This window comes from Dendroctonus ponderosae, unplaced genomic scaffold (assembly GCF_020466585.1).
Source record: "Dendroctonus ponderosae isolate FM_Combo_2020 unplaced genomic scaffold, Dpon_F_20191213v2 Dpon_F_20191213_1, whole genome shotgun sequence".
NCBI classification, from domain to species: domain Eukaryota; kingdom Metazoa; phylum Arthropoda; class Insecta; order Coleoptera; family Curculionidae; genus Dendroctonus; species Dendroctonus ponderosae.
The window spans coordinates 36,138,040-36,146,157 of NW_026017110.1; positions in this window are offsets into that span (position 1 = coordinate 36,138,040).

Sequence of the window (8,118 nt, forward strand, 5' to 3'; positions counted from 1 at the left end):
CAGTTGAATCATTCTTAGTCGGAAAGCACGGGAGATCACTTCGCCCACTGCCTCATCGCCTTTGAAAATGTCCACCGCAGTTGTGGACGAAACGTTTCAGCTGTTTCAGAATAAAAAAGTTGATGTGGCCATTGAAAGTACGGTCTTACAAAAAATATTTGCATTATTTCGGTGAACTTGCTATCATTCTCTCTGTATAGCTGAGCCATGTAGCATAAGTACACCCAAAGTAACTTAGTTACTTCACCCTTATGAATCTACAATAAATGTGCAAATTTAAATATGTATCTAGATGTTAATGTAAGAGATTTACCTCTCCAGACAAGCTTTTGACTTGGCGAAAGTGTGAGAGTTCTGAATGCTTATAAGCTAAATAAGCCACATCGTTATAGTCAATATAAGCTTATAATGGGTGCCCAATGGAATATCGCAAACAAAAGGGCCTTATCGTGTTGCGTCGTCATAACCCTCGGAACGTTCTAACAACCCCGTAAAGGAAACAATGGTATTAACTTCATTCGAATATCCCGATTGTTACGAAAACATTCATATCTTGTAACAAATAACCTCTCGGTTAAAAAAGTTCATCGGTTATACACATAACTATAGTCAAATATAGTATAATCATACGATTCATTTAATGAAATACTCCGTGGTTTTAATTACGTTTAATGCCAGTTTTTTATTAGGTGCTATACTAAATCTTTATTAAACTGCGTTAGAAAATTAAAAGCCGCTTTTTCCTTGAAAACCTTAGAGTTCATCGCAACGCTATAATAAAAAAAGTACTTATAAAAGAGAGATGGTATAAACTTTTGAGAATGACAATTGATTAGATATGACGTCGTTCTTTTACAACAAGGGCCTGGCGCATTTTCCTCAATCTCAGATTCTGGATAAATTGAAAATTATAGATTGTGTACAATAAGTGTTCCTCTAAAAAACACTTTTGTGTATTTAAGAAAGTTAAAATAGCCTTTAAAATATTTCTTTTTGCAGAAGCTTTAGAGGGAAGATAACTATTGGCGATTTGTACTTTGACTTTGTACGATTTGAATGTTTAGAAAAATGTGGTCAGTGGAAAGCTCCACCCTCATGATGAGATACAAGAGGACTATCAGAAATCAACCACTCCCATTCGCAAATATTGTCGATTACTGCACTATTTCGAAACCAAATGGTAAAAATATTTAATTAAAAGTTGCACAGTCTATTACAAAAAATAGAAAATTTCCAGTTCATATTTTAAATTTGCATGAACAGTTTGATCTCAGTCGTTAGATTCATCAAACAGTTCTACATGTTTTACATACAGGGTGATTAAAAATTGCCGTCATTCCTCTGGAGGTGTTGTCTGGCGCTGTTATAGGAGTACAGAAAAAATGGTAACAAAAATTAATTGTTATTAACAACTGAGAAACTTGCCAAAAACTATATCAGAAATACGGCAGCAATGTTTTTCAAAGGTAATCTGCCTAATTAACATTGCGCAAATACCTGTTGCTTCGTAATTATTTCAAACTCTGGTAACCATACAGAGTGACAATAAGATAGATAAGGATAAACGGTAAATTCAACAAGATTCGTTGACTGCGAAACGTACTTTCGAAATGTCAACCTGTTCTCATACCCTCGAATTGTTGTTTACAAATAAACCATACAATACCAAACATTTGAATGGTTAACTCCAAACAAGCTAGTGCCTGTGTAATCTCCTTAGCATTTCCCCTGAACTAATCGCATATCAGCAAATTGGTACAAGGAAATTCAAAGTAAGTCACAGTTTGACAAATTATTGTCATTATTGTCAAGGACTCTCCACCTGTAACTATCTGTTAATGACAAAAAACATCATTGCCGATATCAAAAATTTTCGTAATTTGAAGCAAAGATCGTAATTTTTCTTTTTGAATGCTTAAGTAATCCAATATGCTACCAATTAAACATGGAACGATTTCAAAATAATGCTTAATAAGAAAGTGAAAATTCGATCTTCAACTGTTAATATCTTGATATATTGAAAAAAAATTCAATATTTTTCTCGTACTCCCCAAGTTAGCCTCTATCGCCCCTTAAAAGGAATGACGCCAATTTTGAATCACCCTGTATAGAGATAAGCTGGAATCGTTTATTGCTTTAAACTGTTGTTATTAATTGAGAACTTAGTACGATTTATTTTTTTTAATTCTTCTTTAACAGCCTCTAACTGTCCACTCCTGAACGTAGGCCTTTTCACTTCCCCTCTTCTCTGTTTTAGGCCACCTTGTTGCGATTTTTTCTCAACTTCTTCGCTGATCTCGTCGATCCATCTTCGTTGTGGGCTGACGTCTCGCCTCGTGTTTGCTCTTGGTCTCCATTGTACGACTTGCTTTATAAAACTCGTTACACCTTGTCTGGCGACGTGGCCTACCCAATTTCAGATCCTAATAACCTGAGGTAATATGAATATTCGATCAGATGCCGGCAACCTTAGCAACATTTACCAAACCCTAATAAAGCCATAAGTATGGAACACCCAGTACACTGGTGAAAAATTAAAACTATATCTGCTTATCTCAATACATGCATACCACTCTCGCAAATGCAGAAAATAATTCATACAAATTTAAGGTTTCAAGAAGGCTAAGACCTAAAAGAACGTTGACTTTTACCAATCATGAGGTCAGTTTTTCCAGTGTTTTGCTCTCCCAGAAGAAAGGATTTTTTCCCTCAAAAACTGATGAATGTTTTAACACTTTGTAAATTATAGTTTTTATACATGTTTTAATTGTGAATTGGTGTTTGTGGTTTGTGTGAATTTTAAATCTGATGATGGCGCTGTGGTCTCACCGAAACGTAATGTAACAAACGATGTTCAAAATGTTTACTTCACACTTTGACTGAGACCTAGGAAAGATAAGAATATCATAATAAATTGTTTCCGTTCCGTAGGCCATCACCGGGAGGATACAGGTATTGGGAAATTTGTTCTTTTAGTTTGTGGGAGTTTTGAGTTTCTTTAGGATATAGCTTTGTTTTCCGTTAGCTGCCCACGTCATTCGAATTCGTCTACCTATTTCCGCGGTCCGGTCTTATCTGCAAAATTTTATAGTGTGCACTAAATTCGTTTAAGCTTGGTTTTCGTGATATTCATTGTAAGGCCTCTTTCTTCTAATGTTGTCTCTATTTTTAGTTTTTTAGTTAGAGTTTATCCATGTCATTGCTGATTCAGATACCGGCCCCGTCGATGTTGATATCGTTTGTTTCCCAGTTCAGATCCTTGAAGATATCTTCCATAGCGAGGGTAACCAGTTAAGGTGAAATTGTGTTCTCCCGTCGCACTGCTCTTGTAATAGGTATTTTATATCTCTTCAGGTTTTCTGCAATTTTGACTTCGATCGTAGCATTGTCGTAGAGTAGAAGAGCTCGATATAGTAGAAGGCTTTGTTGTAGTCTCCGAAGGCCAGGTGGAGTGGCTTGTTATATTCATTAGATTTCTCTTTCAAGACACTATCCTGACGGTTTGAATGTGTTTAACAGTACCGTATCCTTTGCGAAATTCAGCTTGCTCGGGGGGTTGGTAGCTAGAGTTATTGATTAGTTGATTAGTAGCGATTTTGGTAAATAGTTTATAAGGATGTGGTAGGAAGTTTATAGGTCGGTCGGAGTTGTCGATTTTCGGCTTGTTCCTTTTTTTATATAAAAGGACAAAATCGGAATTTTTTTAAGCTTCGGGCACTTTGGCTTCGGAGAGACATCTTTTTAATAATATTTTTATTGATTCTAGTGTGGCTACACCTCCTGGTTTTATCATCTCTGTAGTGATTCCGTCCGCACCGGGGGCCCGTCCGTTCTTGAGTAAGAATAGAGTGTGTTCTATCTTGCACCTGGTGTTATCTGGAATTTCTTCTGACGCGTCGTTTATTATGATGTTACCATAATGTCTGTTTTGTGGTTGTGGATTTTTGAATGAGTATAGATTGCCGTCAAAATATTGGAAGATTTTAGTAATCTCGGTATTCTTTTCATCCAGATTGCCGTCTGTGGTCATCAGTTTATGTATCCTGATTTTCCCTTTTGTCCTTCCGTTTCTTAAGCATTTCATGTTCTTGTTGTTTTCAATCGTTGACCGTATGAGTTCTGTGTTATAGCTCATTATGCCTTTCCTAATCTCTTTCCTGATGTTTTTGTTGAGCTGTGCATATTGTGGGTGAGTCTCGACTCATGATTATGCATTTGTTCATCAGATATATGGTATCGATCATTATCTTTGAATAATTCGTTTCCGTTGTCGAGCATATCTTCGTTGTTGCTGTACGTATATCCCTTATTTTGGTTTTTGGCGTCTATGTCCATGTTTTTTTAGATCGCTTCTGCTCGTTTGCTTCTTTCTGTATTTATTTTGACCGTTGCTCGTGTCCTTCTGTGGTCGCTCAAACTTGTTTTAATAAAAGCCGGGGGCCGCAATTACCCAAAATTTTTGTCACAGGTAAAAATCGCAGACATACATTTTTTTCTTTTCCTCATTGGAACAATCGTTCTGGGTCCATCCAGAACATCTCACACATCTTAGCCAAAGTTCCTGAGTTTTCCCGTTAATTCTCCACAAATAATGCAAATGTCCTGAGTAATTTCGTCGTCTGACTTTTTTATTTTCCCCTCTTCTTCCTCACAGTTATTATAAGTTACCGTAGTTTTGTTTCTAAGCGTTGGTTTTTGTTTTATGGTATTATTGATGTTTTTGTTTACTAAAACGCTGGTATCATCAAAGTTACCGAAAACCTGTTATTTTACTCTCTTTGTTTTTGGCTGTTCTCGACCATGACTTACGTTCCACAACTTTTCCTGTTTTGCATTTTCCTTTGCCTCTAAAAAATGTTTCATTGGAGTAGAAGGTAAATATTTGGGAGTGTTGCTTTTACCCACCTTTTTTTTTCTTTGGATAGTAGTTCACACTATCAGTATAGACACACAAGATTTGGTATTATTTCTGCAAATGATATATTTTGTCTTCCAATTTCGTTTGCGTCTGCCTTGCAGCTTTGCTGTCTTACATCTTTCTCCAGTTATTTTATCTTCTAATTGATGGTTTTCAGGAATCGGCTCATTTAAATTTGTAGTTTGTAAATTTGTAAATTTTTAGCGGGGGCAAAATCTTCTGCATTAAAAACATTAGGATTGACAGGAAGTATTCCCGTTACCTGAAAACCTTTGATAGCTTTCTCGATACTTGCAACTCTCCCAAGAGCTTTGTTGAACAAATCAGCGACGATATTAGGCGTAATTTTTTTCATTCAGGCATTCTGAATTATATGCTGTCTTCAAAGGACCATAAAAAGTAACGTCAAGCGGTTGAACACGGTGCGACGTATGTGGAGGAATCGTCAGCAGAATCATTCCTCTTTCTTTGCAGAAGTTGTAGGTATTTAACGAACAATGACTAGAGTGGTTATCTAGTAACAACAAAACTGGATCTTCGCTTGAACTTTTAACACAATGCTGAAAGTGCTTCACAGAATAAATGTTGGGTTATCCATCCGTTATCTGAGCAACGATAAATGGCTCCTGGAGTAATCGGCCATTCTTTGTCTGGCATGGATAAACATTGGAGGAACGTTTATTCCAGATGCGCTAAATGAACACATGGCAGTCGTAGTTTTTCCCTTCTCCCAACTAGTTAAATGACCAACTCTTTTCTCCCTTTTTCGGCGTCGATCTTGCTTGGATGTTGTACTGTTGTGATGCCGGTTCCATAACAGTTAAAAATTCTTGGTGGTGAAAATTTGTACTTGTCCATTACAGCATTCAGGTTCGCAAAAAATATTCCAATTTCTCTTTTGTTGAAAGCCGTTACACAATTTATGCTGGTGGATTCAGGCTTCCTAAGTCTAATTTGTGGGTTGCGTCTGAAATATCCCTCTAATCAGTCACGATCTGCTGATCTAATTTCTCTCTTAAACGGATTTTTCAAATTATTCAATAGTGCAACGATGTAAGCGTTTTGCTAAATCTGTGCTGGCGAAATTCCAAAAAACATTTTAGAGAGATGAATTATTTGCTTCGATAATTCACTCTTCTGTTCTTGAGTAAATACTGGACGTCGTCCCAATTGAGGCTGAGATACTCTGCGCCTTCTACGTCGATGTTGAAAAGTATCTCTAGGAATAGCAAAACTTCTTGAATAGCGCGTCCACTTTCAATTACTGTAAGAGCTGCTTGAAGGGTCTCGGAAGTCCAAGACCCTCTATGAGTTTTTCGGGAAAATGTCCGCGGCATCTGAAAATGAACGAAATTATAACAAAATATGTATGGGGTGATACCGGCCATGCCGATATTACCTACAAGATGACGCCCGAAATTACCCCGGAAACAATAATCCAAATATACACATATTATTTGAATATGCCTAAACGTACGTTTTTTTTTAAGTAATGTAAGTAAAAGACAACAAAAGTTAGGTCGTTTGTACACCTTATATATTTGCTCCCAGATAAAGTCCATGAACTCGCACGTTTCGCTCGACGGCAAGTTTAAGCCAGCGCCTGGCTCTGGAGGGATTCGGCGTTTTTCTCTGCTTTTTTCGAGCGGGGCGTCCTAGGTTTGTTTGCTACTTTGCTTCTTCCTCTGTCAGACGTGCTGGTCACCTGAGGACTGTCGATCATAGGCAATATGAACATAGGATTTTGAAGAATGCACTGTGAGCCGCCATTGCACTGCTCCGTCGCCTCGTGTTGGCTGAGGTTGTTCAAAAGTTGAACAACCTCAGCTGCCGGTGGATTATTTTTCCCTGTGGCTCGGGAATGCAATAGAGCTCATGCAGCTGTTGTTGCAATGCGGCGCGCTCCTGCTGGTGGCTGACAGGTCAAATATCAAAATACTCCATAAACAAACTATTTTTAAAACTTACCGATACTGAAACATACACATTTAAAGTAACACTTTCCTTATAGTAACACTTGCTTTTGGATAAAATTCTTCGTAGAAAACGTGCGGCGTTCCGGAACAGTGCCTAATTGATACTGGATGTAGGTTTGTTTACGTCCTTGATCGGTACACATCAACCGGTCCAAAATTTATGTTAGGGTGGGAGAAACTTTATGGCCGGAATTAGCCCCACGGCCGGTATTCCCCTACTCCCTCCTTCTGCCCAAAAACGAAATACCAGCAGAGTGGAAATATAATATTACTAATTTTCAAAATATACTAATTTTCAAAATGGGATCAAAAACTGACTTAACCAACTACAGAGAAATTGGCCTCCTAAGTGCAATCTCAAAACTTCTTACAAAGATCTTTGAGGAAGAAGTGGCAGCTTTTGGAATATGCGGAGAACAACAAGGATTCAGAAAGGACAGATCAACTATTGATTCAATATTCACCATCCGGAAAATAACCGAAAAAGCTATATAATTTTAAACCAGCTTTCATGTGCTTTGTTGACCCGACTCAGGCTTTCGATATAGTAAGACTATTCAACGTCATGCCGCTTTTCCAGAAAATAAATATTAACCGCAACATAATAACAATTATTACGGAACTCAACACAGACAACGACACTTACATAAAAGTTGCAGGCAAACTATCTGAGAAAGTACCCATATCAACTGGAATAAAGCAGGGAGACAGCTTAAGTGACATGCGTTATTTAACATCATAACGGACGAAATTATTACGGAAGTCAAGAAGGTTGGCCGAGGGTATCGAATGGGTGATGAGGAAATAAAGGTGATAATATCACTGGTGAATATCAAAGATGATAATATAAATATTATGCTATGCCGACGACGCCGTGCTTATCGCCGAAGATGAGGACAACTTGCAAAAGCTTCTTTATAGATTTGAACGGAAGGCGTCCATGTTTCGCCTGCAAATATCCAGAACTAAGACACGCGCAGATGCAAGTCTGCCATCTACAACAAGAGCGTCGAACAGGTTATGCAGTTCAAATACCTTGGGGTCAACATAACAAGTAGTAGAGATCTAAAAAAAGAAGTGAGAGAGCAGACAACAAAAGCAGCCTCGATATCGGGATATTTGAGAGACATGATATGGCGAAATAAATATTGTACCGTGGATGACCGAGTATTCAACTCTTAGTTCTGCTTCCAACTTTTATTCCACTCGGTACAACTTTAATTA